This window comes from Haematobia irritans, chromosome 3 (assembly GCF_050003625.1).
Source record: "Haematobia irritans isolate KBUSLIRL chromosome 3, ASM5000362v1, whole genome shotgun sequence".
Taxonomy (NCBI): domain Eukaryota; kingdom Metazoa; phylum Arthropoda; class Insecta; order Diptera; family Muscidae; genus Haematobia; species Haematobia irritans.
The window spans coordinates 83927675-83945140 of NC_134399.1; the positions used below are offsets into that span (position 1 = coordinate 83927675).

General features: G+C 32.6%; 1 protein-coding gene and 1 long non-coding RNA gene across 6 annotated transcripts in view; one reads left to right on the forward strand and one right to left on the reverse strand.

Annotated features, from left to right (window-relative positions):
- LOC142230048 (uncharacterized) overlaps nt 1-17466 on the reverse strand; it is a 325965-nt gene that overhangs the window by 171604 nt on the left and 136895 nt on the right. The window lies entirely within an intron of this gene.
- LOC142228520 (uncharacterized) lies at nt 5150-5641 on the forward strand. The gene is made up of 2 exons (XR_012720193.1): nt 5150-5383; nt 5446-5641. It is a non-coding gene; the product is annotated as an uncharacterized LOC142228520 (long non-coding RNA).

Below are 17466 nucleotides of genomic sequence, written 5' to 3' on the forward strand. Positions count from 1 at the left end.
ATATATAGCCCCCATATAAACCGATCCCCAGATTTGACTTGCGGAGCCTCTAAGAGATCCGATCCGGCTGAAATTTGGTACATGGTGTTAATATATTGTCTCTAACAACTATGCAAAAATTGTTCCACAGCGGTCAATAATTATATATAGCCCCCATATGAACCGATCCCCAGATTTGGCGTGCGAGACTCTAAGAGAAGCAAATTTCATCCGATCCGGCTGAAATTAGGTACGTGGTGTTAGTGTATGGTCTCTAACAACCATGCAAAAATTGGTCCATATCGGTCCATAATTACATATAGCCCCCATATAAACCGATTTGGCTTGCGGAGCATCTAAGAGAACCAAATTTCATCCGATCCGGCTGAAATTTGGTACATGGTGTTGGTATATGTTCTCTAATGACCATGCAAAAATTTGTCCACATCGGCTCATAATTATATATAGCCCCCATATAAACCGATCCCCAGATTTGACCTCCGGAGCCTCTTGGAAGACCAAAATTCCTCCGATTCGGTTGAAATTTGGTACGTGATGTTAGTATATGGTATCCAACAACCATGCACGAATTGGTTCGTATCAATCCATAATTATATATAACCCCCATATAAACCAATCCCCAGATTTGACCTTCGGTGTCTTTTGGAGAAGCAAAATTCATCCGATCTGGTTGAAATTTGATACGTGGTGTTAGTATATGTTCTCTAACAACCATGCAAGAATTGGTCCATATCGGTCTATAATTATATATAGCCCCCATATAAATCGATCCCCATATTTGTCCCCCGGAGCCTCTTGGTGGAGCTAAATTCATCCGATTCGGTTGAAATTTGCAACGTGGTGTTAGTATAAGGCCGCTAATAACCATGCCAAAATTGGTCCATATCGGTCTATAGTTATAGCCGATCCCTAATCACACAAAAATTGGTCCATATCGGTTCATAATCATGGTTGCAACTCGAGCCAAAAAAAAATCTACCAAAATTTTATTTTTATAGAAAACATTGTCAAAATTTTATTTCTATAGAAAATTTTTTTCAAATATTATTTCTGTAGAAAATTTTTTCCAAATTTTATTTCTATAGAAAATTTTTTTCAAATTTTATTTCTGTAGAAAATTTTTTCCAAATTTTATTTCTATAGAAAATTTTGTCAAAATTTTATTTCTATAGAAATTTTTGTCAAAATTTTATTTCTATAGAAAATTTAGTCAAAATTTTATTTTTATAGAAATTTTTTTCCAAATTTTATTTCTATAAAAAATTTTTTCCAAATTTTATTTCTATAGAAAATTTTGTCAAAATTTTATTTCTATAGAATTTTTTTTCCAAATTTTATTTCTATAGAAATTTTTTTCCAAATTTTTCTTCTATAGAAAATGTTGTCAAAATTTTATTTTGTCAAAATTTTATTTCTATAGAAACTTTAAACTTAATTATATACGTATTTAATCGGTCTTTTTTAGTTTAATATATACCACGTATGGACTATGTGGTATATATTACGGTGTTAGGAAGTTTTAAGATACCTTGCCATCGGCAAGTGTTACCGCAACCCAAGTAATTCGATTGTGGATGACAGTCTTCAGTAGAAGTTTCTACGCAATCCATGGTGGAGGGTACATAAGCTTCGGCCTGGCCGAACTTACGGCCGTATATACTTGTTATATATATGTTTTACATATAGGAGATGCTTTCCTCCGATATAAAGTTCTTTTGCTTTTCCAAGAGTCCAAAACTTTCACAAGAAGTCATTTTGTCCTTTCAGTTATGTGATTCGACTTAAAACTGGAAAGCAAATGAAAGAATATTTTATTTGACTAAGGTCAACTTGGCTTTAATAATTCAGGAAAATTCTTCAAAATTAATGAAATCGTCTTTAAATTTTTAGACTTTATGTATCTTGAGTACAAAACAAGAAAGCATTTAAAAATTGAAAACCTCATTTTAAAGATGATGTGTACTTAAAACATAACATAATTTCTACTTTAAGTCGAATGTGAATTTGGGAATTTTAATTGTCATTAACACGTTTATGCATAGATAGCACATGAAGATAGAAGCTGAAAAAAATTTATAAATCAAAATTTGTTTCCTAGAATCATGTACGCAAAACTCAAATTTAAAAGAGATTTGTGTCTTAAATGTATCCTTACTTCAATTATCTGCTTCTGGGGTTTGGAATCAATACCAAAATCATTAGTGTAATATCATCAGTGTATATATGTTAATAGGAACCTGTTAATTTTTGTTAAAATTTTAAGTACCAGTAATTCTCTTCTACAGTGTTCAATGAAATCAATCCACTGTGGGAGTATACAAATATTTGGAACCAGCCTTATTTATTTACTGAATAAACATAGGCTATAATAACAGAGGTTGGATTACATATTAATTATTTTGGCTATGCTGTTCGAAACTCACAAAAATATTTTTTATTTGAATTTTTATTTTGTTTTGAAAATGTCAATGTCAGCTCAATGCACACTGCTAAGTATTGAATGGGGGACATCATAATCACACCCTGCCATCCAAAGGGCAAACAATAATCGCCTAGTTTTACTCAACTTTCAACGCAGTTCATTTGGGATATTGACACTAAATATTTGCCTTTTTTCTTTGTATGCACATGAAAGAAAATTTCGTCGACGTCGTCACATAGCTCAGTGGGGAGAAATATTATCAATTGTCACCTCATACAATGGCCATGACCCTCATCTGCATAGTTTGATGAAAATATTTTAAGGCGAAATACCATTCAAATATTTACACAACATGGAAGACAAATGCAAAAGTGGAGCGAGCTAACGAACAAAACCCCAGTGGTTTGAACTCTGTAAAAAGAGTCCAAAATATTTACTTTACCATAAACTTTCCACGAAAACTGCGCGAAAAGAAACAAAAACAAAGAAAACTTCCTGAACAATTAAACAAAGTTGAAGGCAACAACAAAGAAATAAACACCAAGAGGTGGTAAAGGCGGACAGACAGATCTAGAGGAAGACGGACTGATAAGTCGAGAGACAGACAGACAGACAGAAAAATTAATGCACGATTTCTTTAGATCTGCCATACAACAAAAATGAGGGAAGTCGTTTTGTGTGCTGCAATTGTTAGGTGGATGGATCTGCTTCCTTCCTCCTCTCCTCCACCACCACTAACGTCATTACTGCCTGGTTCATTGTATTTAACAGACAGCCTGTTGTGTATCACTCATTGAATAGCATAAAATTCGGGGTTTTATTATGGGCCAATGAATGTTGCCTGGTGTGGTGGTGGTGGTGTTGTTGCTGATGTTGATGGTACTTTGTTGTCTGCTATCCCAGTTAAAGGAAGCGTTTCGTTGTTATTGCACCATGCAGACACAATGAGGAATAACACTCTTACTCGTCCCCATTCACTCAGTCAGACACCCGCACGAAACGTACAACGTGTTACACACACGCACGCACTTTCTCATTGTTGTTGTTCTTTGAAGAAACTTGCAAACTTTCGTGGAGGAAACACTAAATTGTGTTTCTTCACTCGTTCGCCTAATATTTCCACTTTGCATACAAAGGTGTTGCAACATTGAATGTCTGGAACATTAACGATATGAGGGTGGTTGAAAAAGTCATCCAGCAATGAGTTTGCTACTGAAATGAAACATTTTAAGAAATGTGGTATTTTGTTTGACCATGAGCTTCAGTGAACATAATGGCAATGCAAAAATATTGTCTTGCGACCAAGGATTTTTATGACCTTAGAATAGAAATGCGAATATAGCTTGTGTCAATTAATTTTTTTATTAAAGACGTAACTACTTTCAATCGCTTTCTTAATTGACTTTGAGTTTTTGTTTTGATTAAAAAATTGATTCTATAAATTAATTTTGTTGTTGTTAAGTTTTGAAATAAGTTTCTTTGGAATTAGTCCATAAGAAGGACATATAGGCTAGATAAAGAACACCCATAGGGATACCAGCAAACTCTTTTGACCCTAAATTTATGCCGAGTAGACATCAAACAGTTGATTTGATCAAGTTGGCATTCGATGACGGTACTGAACATTTAGTCATTTAGTTAGGACCGGATGAGGAATGACTGCCATGAAATCCATCTTCACAGAAAACAAGTATATACGCCTTAAGTTCGGCCATCATCAATAAGAGATAATAATTTCTTTTCAAAACCCTCCTTCGCAGCGGGTTATTTGAAAATTATAGAATTTCAGGGGTGCAACTAATACGCTTTACGTGGTTCAATTTCAATGTTCTACATATGGAGACTACATCAGATTTGGGATTTATAAAAGCCATGTTTGTTTGAGTTTTAGAAGAGTTTTAGAAGAGTTCTAGAATCTCAAACTTCTCGTCTAAGCGCGCAAGAAAACATAATGGAAGAATGCCTTTCATGTGATATGAAATCTAAATTCAATAGATTTTTATCCGCATTATTCGAATGAGCACGAGAGCTCAGATAAAAATTGCGATTTCTTGAGGCTCTAGAATTTAAATCGGAATAACGTTTTATATAGGGGCTATAACCAAATATGGACCGATACACAGCATTATTGGTGACAATTTTGTACATACGTACACCCAGAAAAAAGTGCCTTCGAAACTAAAGGAAAAAATTTTCATCAATATAGTTTATCCATTTTATTTCCATTAAGGTAAATTTTTGTGAAAAATAATAAAATTTACTCGTTTCAGTAAAAAAATCCTAAACTGTAAGCAGTTAGGAATAGTTCATTAACTATAATAAGGCATGGAATTTTACTCATACTATTTTCTTCGCTGGGTATAAGAATTTACTACTGAAAAAGAAAATTTTATTCACCGGTAACAAAGCATTCGTAAAAATAAACAAAAACCGAACTAAAACCAAGTTTCCTCAAAATTAGTAAAATTTCTTATAAAATGATAATTGCGACTTCCTTTATAATAGAAAGTTTTTCATACATACGAACAACACTTGGCATAGAAAAATATTTTAGTTCATTCGTACTAAGAAGTATGCAATCCTTTCAAAACTTAAGGAAACACACTTGTTAGAATATAGGAAATTTTCCTAAATTTCTATTGTCTACCTGTAATCGATACCTGTCATCGTAATCGATGTGTTTGCGCGTGGGTGTAATCGATATATTTGCGCGTCGGTTGTTTTTTTAGTTGGAATCGCGTTGTTTTGGTATACGGAGAGATTGTTAAAAAATAATATGGTAAAATAATATAATAAATAACAAATAAAATATATAAAATATTTGTTATTTTAAATTAGTGAGAAAATTTTTCGTTTTTTTAAATAAATCTATCAATGTTCGTGATAGTGTATAAAGAAAGAAAACACCAGCAGAATAACAACCCTTTCATTTGTCTTCATTTTGGAATCTTCAATTATCAGGTAATATTCAGTGACGCTAACCATTTGCAACAAAAATGTTTTATGATTTTTTATATTTGTAGGTATTGAAATTGTAAAAGGAGGACAAAATCGTTAGGCAGCAACTTATTAAAAGTGAAAAGTACAAGAAGAAGAAAAAGTGCCTTTTTTAGTTGATAATATCACACGGAAATTGGAAATAGTGGAATAATAAACTAATATTTCAAAGAGATTCGATGCTGTTGATTCTTAATAAATATATTCAATATATTAATAAAACATGTCTTTTATTGAAGATAAAATTGCTTATAGAAATAAATAAAATTGTATTTAAAAACGAAGGTAAGCAGTTCTAATTATGAAGTAAAAGTTTTACCACAAATGTGTAAGATTTGTCGAAATGAATGAAAAAATTTCAATAAAATCATTCCATATATGAATTCAAATTAGTTAAATTTTTTCATTCTGTAGTATAGTGGTATATAAATATAGGAAAATGTTAACTAATATATGGAATGCATTATTCCTAATTTCTACGAAAATCACATCGTTCAAACAAATAAAAATGTCTTTGGCGCTATACGAAGTTCAACTTTCTTCACAATAAGTTCATTTTAACTTAAACAAGGGGTCACTTTTTTCTGGGTGTAAATTTGCGTGTAATATATCTAGAGTTGTTCACGATTGTTAATGAAAATCTTTGTTTATTATTGTTCGTGAGGAAGTGTCCGAGACTGGTTCATAAGTACCTGTCTATGGGATGCTCCTACTAAATTGTGCCTACCAAAAATATTGATTTTAGACCCCATAAAATATATACAGATCGACTTAGAATCACCTCCTGAGTCGATCTGTCGATCTGTCCATCTGTTATTAACCGATTTTGATGAAATTTGGTACAGAGTGTTTTTTTTGGCACAAGGAGGAACGCTATTGAATTTGGAAGAAATCGGATCAAATTTAGATTTAGCTCCGATATATATGTATCGCTCGATTTCGACAAATGGGGTCAGATTTCGATCATTCACTAACCGATCGGCGTCAAAATTGCCACAAAGTAATCCGATGGACCACTCTTTAAGTGTGCCAAATTTCATCAAAATCGGTTCAGATTTAGATATAGCTCCAATATATATGTATCGCTCGATTTTCCCAAATTTGGCCATAACTCCATTATTTGTAAACCGAGCTGTTTCAAAGTTGGTCAAATTTAAGTTTCTATAGCACTCACTATATGTGCACAAAATCATCGAAATCGGTTCAGATTTGGCTATAGCTCTCATATATATGTATCGCCCGATTTTCATAAATTTTGCCATAAAACCCTTATTTATAAACCGATCTTATTCAAATTTCGCTTACTCTAATTTTCTACTGTACTGACTATATGTGCAAAATATCATTCAATTCGGTTCAGATTTAGATATAGCTCCCATATATATGTAGCGCCCGATTTTCAAAAATTTGCCCCTCATAACCATATTTTTGACCATAGTGGTCTCATTTATTAACCGATCTTACTCAAATTTAGCACAAGGTAATCTCCTGTAATATCAACAAAACCTGTAAAATATAATCCAAATCGGTTCAGATTTAGATATAGCTTCCATAGATATGTGTCGCCCGTTTTTGAAAAATGTACTCTTTATAACTTTATTTCTGACCATAATAGTCTTATTTAGTGCCCGATCTTACTCTAATTTAGCACAAGGCAACTTTCTGTGATATCAACCAAATCTGGAAAATATCATCAAAATAGGTTCAGATTTAGATATAGCTCCCATATATACGAATCGATCGATTTTCCCAAATTTGGCAATAATACTCATATTTATTAACCAATGTTGCTCAAATTTCAAATGTACATGTATTAGCCGATATATTTAGACTTACATGTAGCTCTTACATAAATATTTTGCCCTATTTTCGGAAATCTGGATTTATTACCACACTAATTGAGCGATTTCCTCTTTTTTTAACAATGGACTCAATATTAGTGGCATACTAACTCTGTACGTTCAGAATCAACTATAGCTCCTAATATCTGACATTTCTGTTCAGATTGTGATAAAACGCCCATAACCATGTACCCATTAATGTTCTTAAATATGAAAATGAGGATCTTCCCCAAATCTGTACCATTGATACCCCACAAACAATGTTTACTAATTCAGATGGGTGGGTTTAGGGTATGATATAGACGGCCCCGCCCGACTTTCTACTTTACTCATTTGTTTTTTAATTGAAATGTTTTCTATCGCAGAAATGATAGTAAAAAATTATTTGAAAGTCAATTAACAAAATAAACTGATCCAATTAAAACATTAATTGATACTATTAATTTTTGTGATTGATTTTTGTTTTAATTAAATAATTTTTTGAATCAATTAAATTTTTAATTGAATATTTTTTAAAACTCAATTAAGACTTTAGCTGCCTTTGATAAGGTATCTCGAAGTGCAATGATGTATAAGCTACATAACATTGGTGTATCGACAAAAGTAGTCCGATTTATCGAAAGGGTTTATGAAAAGACCATATTTTCTGTGTGGACAGGCACAGAACTGTCAGAAGAATTTTCCACAAAAACAGGAGTGAAGCAAGGCTGCCTACTTTCACCACTTTTATTTGCTCTGTTCCTAGATGATCTTTATGAATGGCTTGGGGGCGGCACAAACGTGGAAGGTTTAAATATACGTCTTTTGCTTTATGCTGATGACATTGTCCTGCTAGCGAATGATGTTAATGTACTTCAACGGATGATTAATAGACTGGAAGAATATTGTAATTTGTGGAATATGGAGGTTAATATGAGTAAATCCCAAATTATGGTATTCAGGAAGGGTGGTAAAATATCAAAATATGAACAGTGGTATTATAAAGGCGAACAAATTAAGGTCACATCTGAATACTGCTACCTTGGGTTGACGCCGAAACTATCCTTCACCAAACACGTCGTAGCTAGAAATCAAGCGGCGAAGAATAGCATTAATTGCACATGGGAAAGTTTTCTAAATAAGCCCAATGTATCAATAAACTCTAAATGGAAATTATTTTTGGCGGTTTGCAGAGCGATACAAAGTTACGGGTCGCAAGTTTGGGGTTACTCCAACTTTGAGGAAGTCGACAGACTTGTTCTATACTTTTTGAAAAAATTTTAAGATTGCCAAAATGTACGCCCACATATGTACTAATGCTGGAAACTGGTGTAGAAAATGGCCACATATTTACCTTGGGAACACATATGAAATATTTGTCTCGAATTATTTTTGACTATAATGAAAAACGACTTCCTCACCAACTTGCAAAAAAAATATTGCAAAGCGGAATATTTTGGGCAGAAGCCATAAATAACTTAATGTTGAAACACGATGTTGGGAGAATGGAGATAAATACGAAGTCTGACTGGATGCGGAGAAGTGAACTTTTGCTGCAAAATATGCGAATAGAATATCTCAACAAGTGTAATAGGCAAGCAAGAGAAACTCAAAGGTTTTATAAAAAATTGAATCCTTCAAGCGCCCAGTTTTATATAAATGATCTCTCAGGAAGAAATTATGTGGATCTTCAAAGCTAGAAGTGACCTAATTCAATTGAATGGCAACATATTTTCACAGACCGTAAACCGCCAATGTTCTATGTGCAATATGCTTGAAACTGAAAACTTACAACATTTCCTAGGCCATTGTCCTGCATTAAAGGAATTCAGACACATGTACTTTAAAAAGGTTTTGCTTACTGCAAATGATCTAATTTATGCTTTAGATGGCCTCTTAATTGCTTGGAAAGATTTAGCTTATTATATTAGAACTTGTATCCAATACAGAGAACAACTTTTACATGAATTTATTTTTTAAATAACTTACGTTCACATAAAGAAACAAGCTTAATGACTAACGACCATAGGTCAATGTCATGTATTCTTACAACTACATTATTCTTTATATCTTAAGATACCTACATATGTTATCGTAAAATGCATTGTATTGATTTGTAAATGTATTACTTAAGAAAATAAAGAGAGTACTACTACTACTACTAGAACTTAAGACTTTAGTTGGAAACATTTTCGTGAAATTTTTTTCTGTGTATATATGGGCTCTATATCTAACCGTTGTCAAATTCAACAGCGTTTGTCCTTTTGCCATGAAAACATGTTGTACCAAATTGCACCAAATCCTGCGAAAAACAAACTCAGACGGACGGAATTAGAATTAGATACCGAAAAAAATTTAATAGTTCATATAATTAAATAAAATTAATTTAATAAAATGAGAACTGGTTTCTACTATTTACATCAAGTTCTGGGGATATTACACAATTACATATATGAGTACATTCTAAAGTATTCCAAGGGGAATTATAATTTTTGGCCCACTAAAGTAACACACCTGCAATAAGAGGGTTTGATTTCCTTTTTGTTGGTAATATTTGACTTAGATAAGAAATATCGATATAACATGTTTAGAGATACTACATTGACTGTAACATAATTTTGCAGCAAATTTTAAATTTCCGCTCCGCTAGTGAAATGGAAGAATTTCTTCACTTCATTTTCCCTCAGATTTGTATACCTATGTCATATCTTGGGAGTCACAACCCTCGTATACAGTTAAGCTTCATAATATGGATGATAATCACAGCGATGATAAGTTATTTTTGTTTACATGTATTATGTGATTAAGTCCTTATTTTTTGTTCGTTCTTTTGTCTAAATTGTTTACTTGAATTCAGACAAAAATAGCAAAAGCTATAACAGTAAGAGACCGATAAACAAAATTGTACACTTAAGTTACTTTCGCGATGAGTTTACTTAAGGCTGGCTATAAAACCAGAGGATATTTGAGTGAGTTGGCCATACCACTACCAAGTACTAATTGCAAGCAACCACACTTATATCTGGTCTGTAAATCATACATTTTCGTAAAAAACTCTAAGACTCAAGAAAATTTCCCAAAATATAAAATGTTATGACAACGTCTTTTTTCCAACGCCTATATTTAGATAATTTATAATAGTGAGAAAGGTGGGGATATCAAGATAAGATTTGTAGTTTAATCTATCACTTTACGAATATAAATATTTCACAAAATTCCACCTACTATTCATGGGAAAAATAATAGTTTGATAATATTTTCCTTTCAAACAAAATTGTATCCATAATGTTTATCCATAAGCTTGGTACAAACATTTTTTATAAGTTGCGGAGAGTGTGAATGTGTCATGTTTTCTTTTTGATTACAAAATCATTTTTTCTTTGCCAATTAATTTTGGATTTGTTTATAGTAAATGGAGCATTTAATAGTCACAAAAAAAAATCACAAAACTTTAGGCTTAACACATAAAAAATGAACAAAAGTTGAAGTATCATTACAACAGACCCATTTTTCATTTGCTGTGGAAAACGTGATGAATGACAAAACCCACGTAAACCATTCACATTAAAGTGCAATTCACTTTCAGTGCACGATTTCTTCGTATGAGATTTTTTTGGTCTCCCACAGAAGGTGGCTTATGAGGAATGAAAAAAAAGACTGTTAAGTCCACATGAACAAAAAATTTTAATTTACAATGCAATTTTTATGTCCTTGCCAAATAAGGAGAGTATATTCGCATAACATTATGAAGGGTGAGGGTTTAAGAGATATAGGAAAAGTTTGCAAAAAAATAAAAAACAAATCAAATTATGAAAAACCATTTTAATTTGCAATATTTCGGTCGATATCTCAGCAATCATAAGACAAATTCACGATTTCATATTGGCAGACAGCAGATTTGATTGTATTAGGATAGCTGAGACAGTAGGAATATCATAGGGAAATTTTAACCATAAGAAAACTGTCAGCACAATTGATGCCACTTTTGCTCACTCCGAGTAACAACCTAAAAAACCTTTTCTGAGCGGTGATTTATGCATTTCAAGTTCAATCTGAGACAATGCAACAACGAATCGATTCTAAACATTGGCCTGCACCTGGCCACCGTTCTCCCAAGGAAGAGTTTCATAGTTTTTGAGTAAATGTTAAAAAATAGTTAGCAGAGTATCTGATATTGCTTTAAAAACAGCACTAAGGTCCTGCGACACACCGATAGGTCATGTACACTGAAACAAAAGCTTGGTCGAATATTGTGTCTTGTTTGTATCTTGGTATTAATTCAGAGGCACAGAAGCGGAAAATTGGATTGGGGATGCATTTACACACAAAAAAAATCTGATTCAAGTAATTAAATTAATTGATCAAATTAATTTTGTAACTGAAATGTCTTCAATCACGTCAAATGTCAATATCAAATGATAGCATCAATTACAGTTTTAATTGGACATTAAAAAATAGTTGATTAAAAAATTAATTTATATCTTTAGCAAATTTAATTCAAATTGATTCAATTAAAATTTTTTTCATTTAAAACTATTTCCAATTACTTTCTTAACTAACTTAGTGTCTTTAGTTTGATTAAAAAACTAATTGTTCAAAACAAAAATTAGTTAAAAATTAAAAAAAAAAAATCCATCACTTTTTAAATTGACTTCCAAATTTGATTAAAAAGTTAATTGTACCAATTAATTTTTAATTAAACATTTTTCACTCATTGACTTAATTAACTTAATGTTTATATCTTGATTAAAAAGTTAATTATATCAATTAATTTAATAATTGAAAAACTATTCAACTTCAATGATTTTTTTTTTGATCGCAGAACTCAATTAATTTTTTAATTGATACAATTTATTTATTTATAATAGTTTTCATGTAATTTAGCACATTCTTATGTATTTTACGATTATAATTCTAGTTGGACTTTTTTTATACCCTCCATCATAGGATGGGGGTATATTAACTTTGTCATTCCGTTTGTAACACATGGAAATATTGCTCTAACACCCCATAAAGTATATATATTCTGGGTCGTGGTGAAATTCTGAGTCGATCTAAGCATGTCCGTCCGTCCGTCTGTTGAAATCACGCTAACTTCCGAACGAAACAAGCTATCGACGTGAAACTTGGCACAAGTAGTTGTTATTGATGTAGGTCGCATGGTATTGAAAATGGGCCATATCGGTCCACTTTTACGTATAGCCCCCATATAAACCGATCCCCAGATTTGGCTTGCGGAGCCTCAAAGAGAAGCAAATTTCATCCGATCTTGCTGGTATATGGTCTCTAAATACCATGCAAAAATTGGTCCACATCGGTCCATAATTATATATAGCCCCTATATAAACCGATCCCCAGATTTGGCTTGCGGAACCTCAAAGAGAAACAAATTTCACCCGATCCGGCTGAAATTTGGTACATGGTTTTGGTATATGGTCTAACAACCATAAAAAAATTGGTCCATATCGGTCCATAATTATATGTAGCCCCCATATGAACCGATCCCCATATTTGGCTTGCGGAGCCTCAAAGAGAAGCAAATTTCATCCGATCCGGCTGAAATTTGGTACATGGTGTTGGTATATGGTCTCTAAAAACCGTGCTAAAATTGGTTCATATCGGTCCATAATTATATATAGCCTTCATATAAACCGTTCTCCAGATTTGACCTCCGGAGCCCCTTGGAGGAGCAAAATTCATCCGATCCGGTTCAAATGTGGAACGTGGTGTTAGTATATGGTTTCTAACATACATGCAAAAATTGGTCCACATCGGTTCACAATTATATATAGCCCCCATATAAACCGATCCCCAGATTTGGCTTGCGGAGCCTCTAAGAGAAGCAAATTGCATCCGATCCGGTTCAAATTTGGAACGTGGTGATAGTATATGGCCGCGTACAACCATACCAAAATTAGTCCATATCGGTCTATAGTGTGGGGCAAGTGGCACCGTCCTGCTGAAACCACATATCGTCCACATCCATATCTTCCAATTCGGGCCATAAAAAGTTCATTATCATCTCACGATAGCGAACACCATTCACAGTAACTGCCTGACCGGCCTCATTTTGGAAAAAATACGGCCTCAGTGGATAATGCCGCCAGCCCATAAACCGCACCAAACAGTCACTCTTTGTGGATGCATTGGTTTTTCGACAATCACTCTTGGATTCTCATTCGCCCAAATGCGGCAATTCTGTTTATTGACGAATCCACTGAGGTGAAAATGTGCCTCATCATTGAAGATGATTTTCTTCTAAAATTGCTCATCCACTGTTGCCATTTCTTGGAACCATTTAACACGTTGTTTGATTGTGTATCTCTCCATGGTTCAAATTGAGTAAGTCGGAAATAGAGAAATGTCAAATAAAATTCGGAAAAGGTGTTGTTCACATTCAACATCGGCCCTTTCAATTTAACCACCCTTTATATAGCCGATCTCCAATCACAAAAAATTGGTCCACATCGGTTCATAATCATGGTTGCCACTCGAGCCGAAAATAATGTATCTACATTTTATTTCTATAGAAAATTTTGTTAAAATGTTATTTCCAAGAAAATTTTGTTAAAATTTCATTTCTATAGAAATTTTTTGTTAAACTTTATTTCTATAGAAAATGTTGTTAAAATTTTATTTCTATAGAAAATTTTGTTAAAATTTTATTTCTATAGAAAATTTTGTTAAAATTTCATTTCTATAGAAAAATTTTTTAAAACTTTATTTCTCTAGAAAACTTTGTCAAAATTTTATTTCTATAGAAAATTTTGCTAAAATTTTATTTCTAAGAAAATTTGTTAAAATTTCATTTCTATAGAAAATTTTCTTAACACTTTATTTCAATAGAAAATGTTGTTAAAATTTTATTTCTATAGAAAATTTTGTTAAAATTTGATTTCTATAGAAAATTTTTTCAAACTGAATTATAGACGTATTTAATCGGTCTTTTTTGATTTAATATAACCACGTTTGGAGGTATGAAGATACCTTGCCATCGGCAAACGTTACCGCAACTCAAGTAATTCGATTGTGGAGGGCAGTGTTTAGAAGAAGTTTCTACTCAATCCTGGTGGAGAGTACCACAAGCTTCGGCCTGGCCGAACTTACGGCCGTATATACTTGTTTTTGTATTTGAGTCATTTGCGAAAAGTAAATAAGATTACCCTTTAATAGTAATTGCTTAACAATTTTGTGGCAACAAAACACAAAGGGTAATGAGAGATTTTACTGGATACAGATTAAAGTATCCCTACACTCTTAGAAAAATATGTTTTTCATATGTTCCGATATAACCAAAATGTGTTCCGGGCACAATTTTAAAACACAATATATTTAAGTGCAAACAAGGAATGTTCCTAAACTAACACTAAATGTTTGGGACATCTATGTTAATATGTTAGAATATATTATGTTTGGGGCATGAATGTTTCATAAAAATCATATGTGTGAATGCAAACATATATAAATTTACAAATTTCGACTAAACATACATATGTTGTGATATTTTATTCAAAGCGACAGAGAGAGTATAGAGAAAGAAATAGAGATGGAAACCGGGAGAGTTGACGGGAGAGTCCACGTGGCAAACAAATGTATGTTTCTGTTAAATAATGTTATGTTTGCATGGGCTCGTGGGCGCTGCAAACTACGCTATATAAGTGTAACTTATAACGATAATTATCTACTGGTAGTTTGCTGGCTTACAAACTGTATAGTCCTCGGTTCGATTCTCCGTGCAGGCGAAAGGTAAAATTTAAAAAATTTATAAAAGTGAATAATTTCTTTAACATTATTTGTATTACAGAAAAAGGTGCCAAGAACTAAAATATTTCGAGGAAGTGAAAATTACGAGTATGTTAGGCAATGAGCACAATCGTCTTTGGGAAACATTCTTCCAAGCATATGATATTTTTGGGCTCAAAATGCTTCCAAACATATGATATGTTCACATAAAACAAACATATTAATGTTTCGGCAGTATCCAATAATATATGTGCTTCCTGCAAAATATGTTTGGAACATATGTTAAAGAAGCGATTTTTTTTGAGGGTGTATAAGACAATTTGCCGACGTACCTCCGATTTGCCTTAAAGTTGTGATCGGTTTAAGCATATCAGTCCATTTTGAATACAAGCCCCCATATATATCGTCAAACTATTCAAATCCATAAAGCATAACGAAGCATGGATCCAGCAGATGTTTAATTTCTTTGTTTTAATTATTTACTTAATATCTTTTTTCAATACAAATTATAAACATTTCTCTTATTTTTAGTAAATGAATTTAGTCCAAATTCGTAAACAAATTAACATATGATATATTAATTTCTACGAAATTATTGTGAAAAATATATTAATTTTCGTCATTTTCTTTTGAAGTCAATATTACAACATGCTGTTGTTACTAACAAGCTTCTTCAAAACGACTAATATGATGATTTGCAATTGGTTTGACTTGTTGTTTTTTTTTTCATGGCGCTTCTCTTTGAAAAACTCCGAAGATACTAAACACAAACGTTTTTCTCTTCTGTGTATATGCCTTGTATTTCATTACCCCATCGGGGAGGCGTGACCAAGTATTTCCTTTAGCCTCCAAAGCTCGATTTTATAGTATACCCCCATATTATAGAAGAGTTAAAAAATTCAATGAATGAATGAATGAACTCGCAACCTTTTGTTGGTTGGTCGGCCTATCTAAAATAACAAAGACTCAAAAACAGCACGAAACAAAAAAATATTTTGCGTTGTTTCTTTTTCTCTTTGGTTTTTTTTCTTTAACAAATAACCAACCGTTGTTAATTATAACAACCAATAATAATGTGCGTGTTAATTATTGTTTTAAACAAATTATGTTTTATTTTATTTTTATTTTTTTTTTGTTCTTTAGCCACAACGTAATATTTAACTAACAGGCAGCTATGCCATTAGAAAACACAAAAAGACAGTACAATGAAAATATCATAAACAAATATTTTCTCAAATTTGCGTCTATTTGTTATTCGCACCATTATTTGCCACTGAAGTTGTCATGGAAGTAAGTATATGTCATTATAATGCAAATGTGACCGGAAGATGATGAGGTTTAACAAAAGGGAAACTACAAAATCAATGGCTATTTGACAGTTCCAATAATGCGTCTTCATTAGATGGAGAAATCAATGATGTGTCTGGATTATTTTCTTAAAAGCTCTTGTGAATGGTTGGCAAAGAAGTGTAATTGTGAAAAGCAATATTTAAACTGGTAAGCTTGCACGCAGAGCAACTATTTTTAAGTTCCAGATTCGGAAGAAATATGACGAATTTTTCTATGGTGATTTTTGGAGGGCTACTCCATAACGGCCCTATGAATATGGGCCCCATTAAAATGAACCCCTACAAAATGTAACTGAAGCATGAAATCTACCTAAAAATGAAATTAGAGCTTATTTCCTTTGATTTGAAAGACCTTCTGGCCGTTTAAAGAAAACAAGTATATACGGCCGTAAGTTCGGCCAGGCCGAATCTTATGTACCCTCCACCATGGATTGCGTAGAAACTTTTACTAAAGACTGTCTCCACAATCGAATTACCTGGGTTGCGGTAACACTTGCCAATGGCACTGTATCTTAAAACTTCTTAACACCTTCTAAATTGTAAGATAGTCCAAACGGGGTATATATTAAACAAAACAAAACAGTAGTAAGTTCGGCCGGGTCGAATCTTAAATACCCACCACCATGAATCAAATATAATAGTTTCCTTTAAAAACTTCAGTGGGGTTTGATGACAGATATTTTCCCAAGCAGATCAGTTCAACCAGTACGCTACCCACAGATAAATGTTAAGATTTTACCTATGAAGACTAGATCAGATTTATGAGAACCATTTTTTGTTTGAGTTTTAGAGGAATCATAAACATCTCTTGTAAGTTTGCAAGAAAATGATGAAATAACGCCTTGATTTGAAATCTAAAATCTGTAGATTTTTACCCCAATTATTTAAATGATTACGAGAAATAAAATCTGGAAATTTTGCATTCAGGTTTCAAGCAATTTTCATGATCAGTGCGCCTTTTATACCCTCAAGAAGTGAAATCGGTCTATATGGAGGCCTTACCAAATGGACCGATAAAACTAAATCATATACAAATCATGGACCGATAATCACCATTTTCAGCACATCTCTTTATTTTCCTAGAATACCTCTACATTTCCAATTTCAGGCAAATTTGATAAAAACTACGGATTCT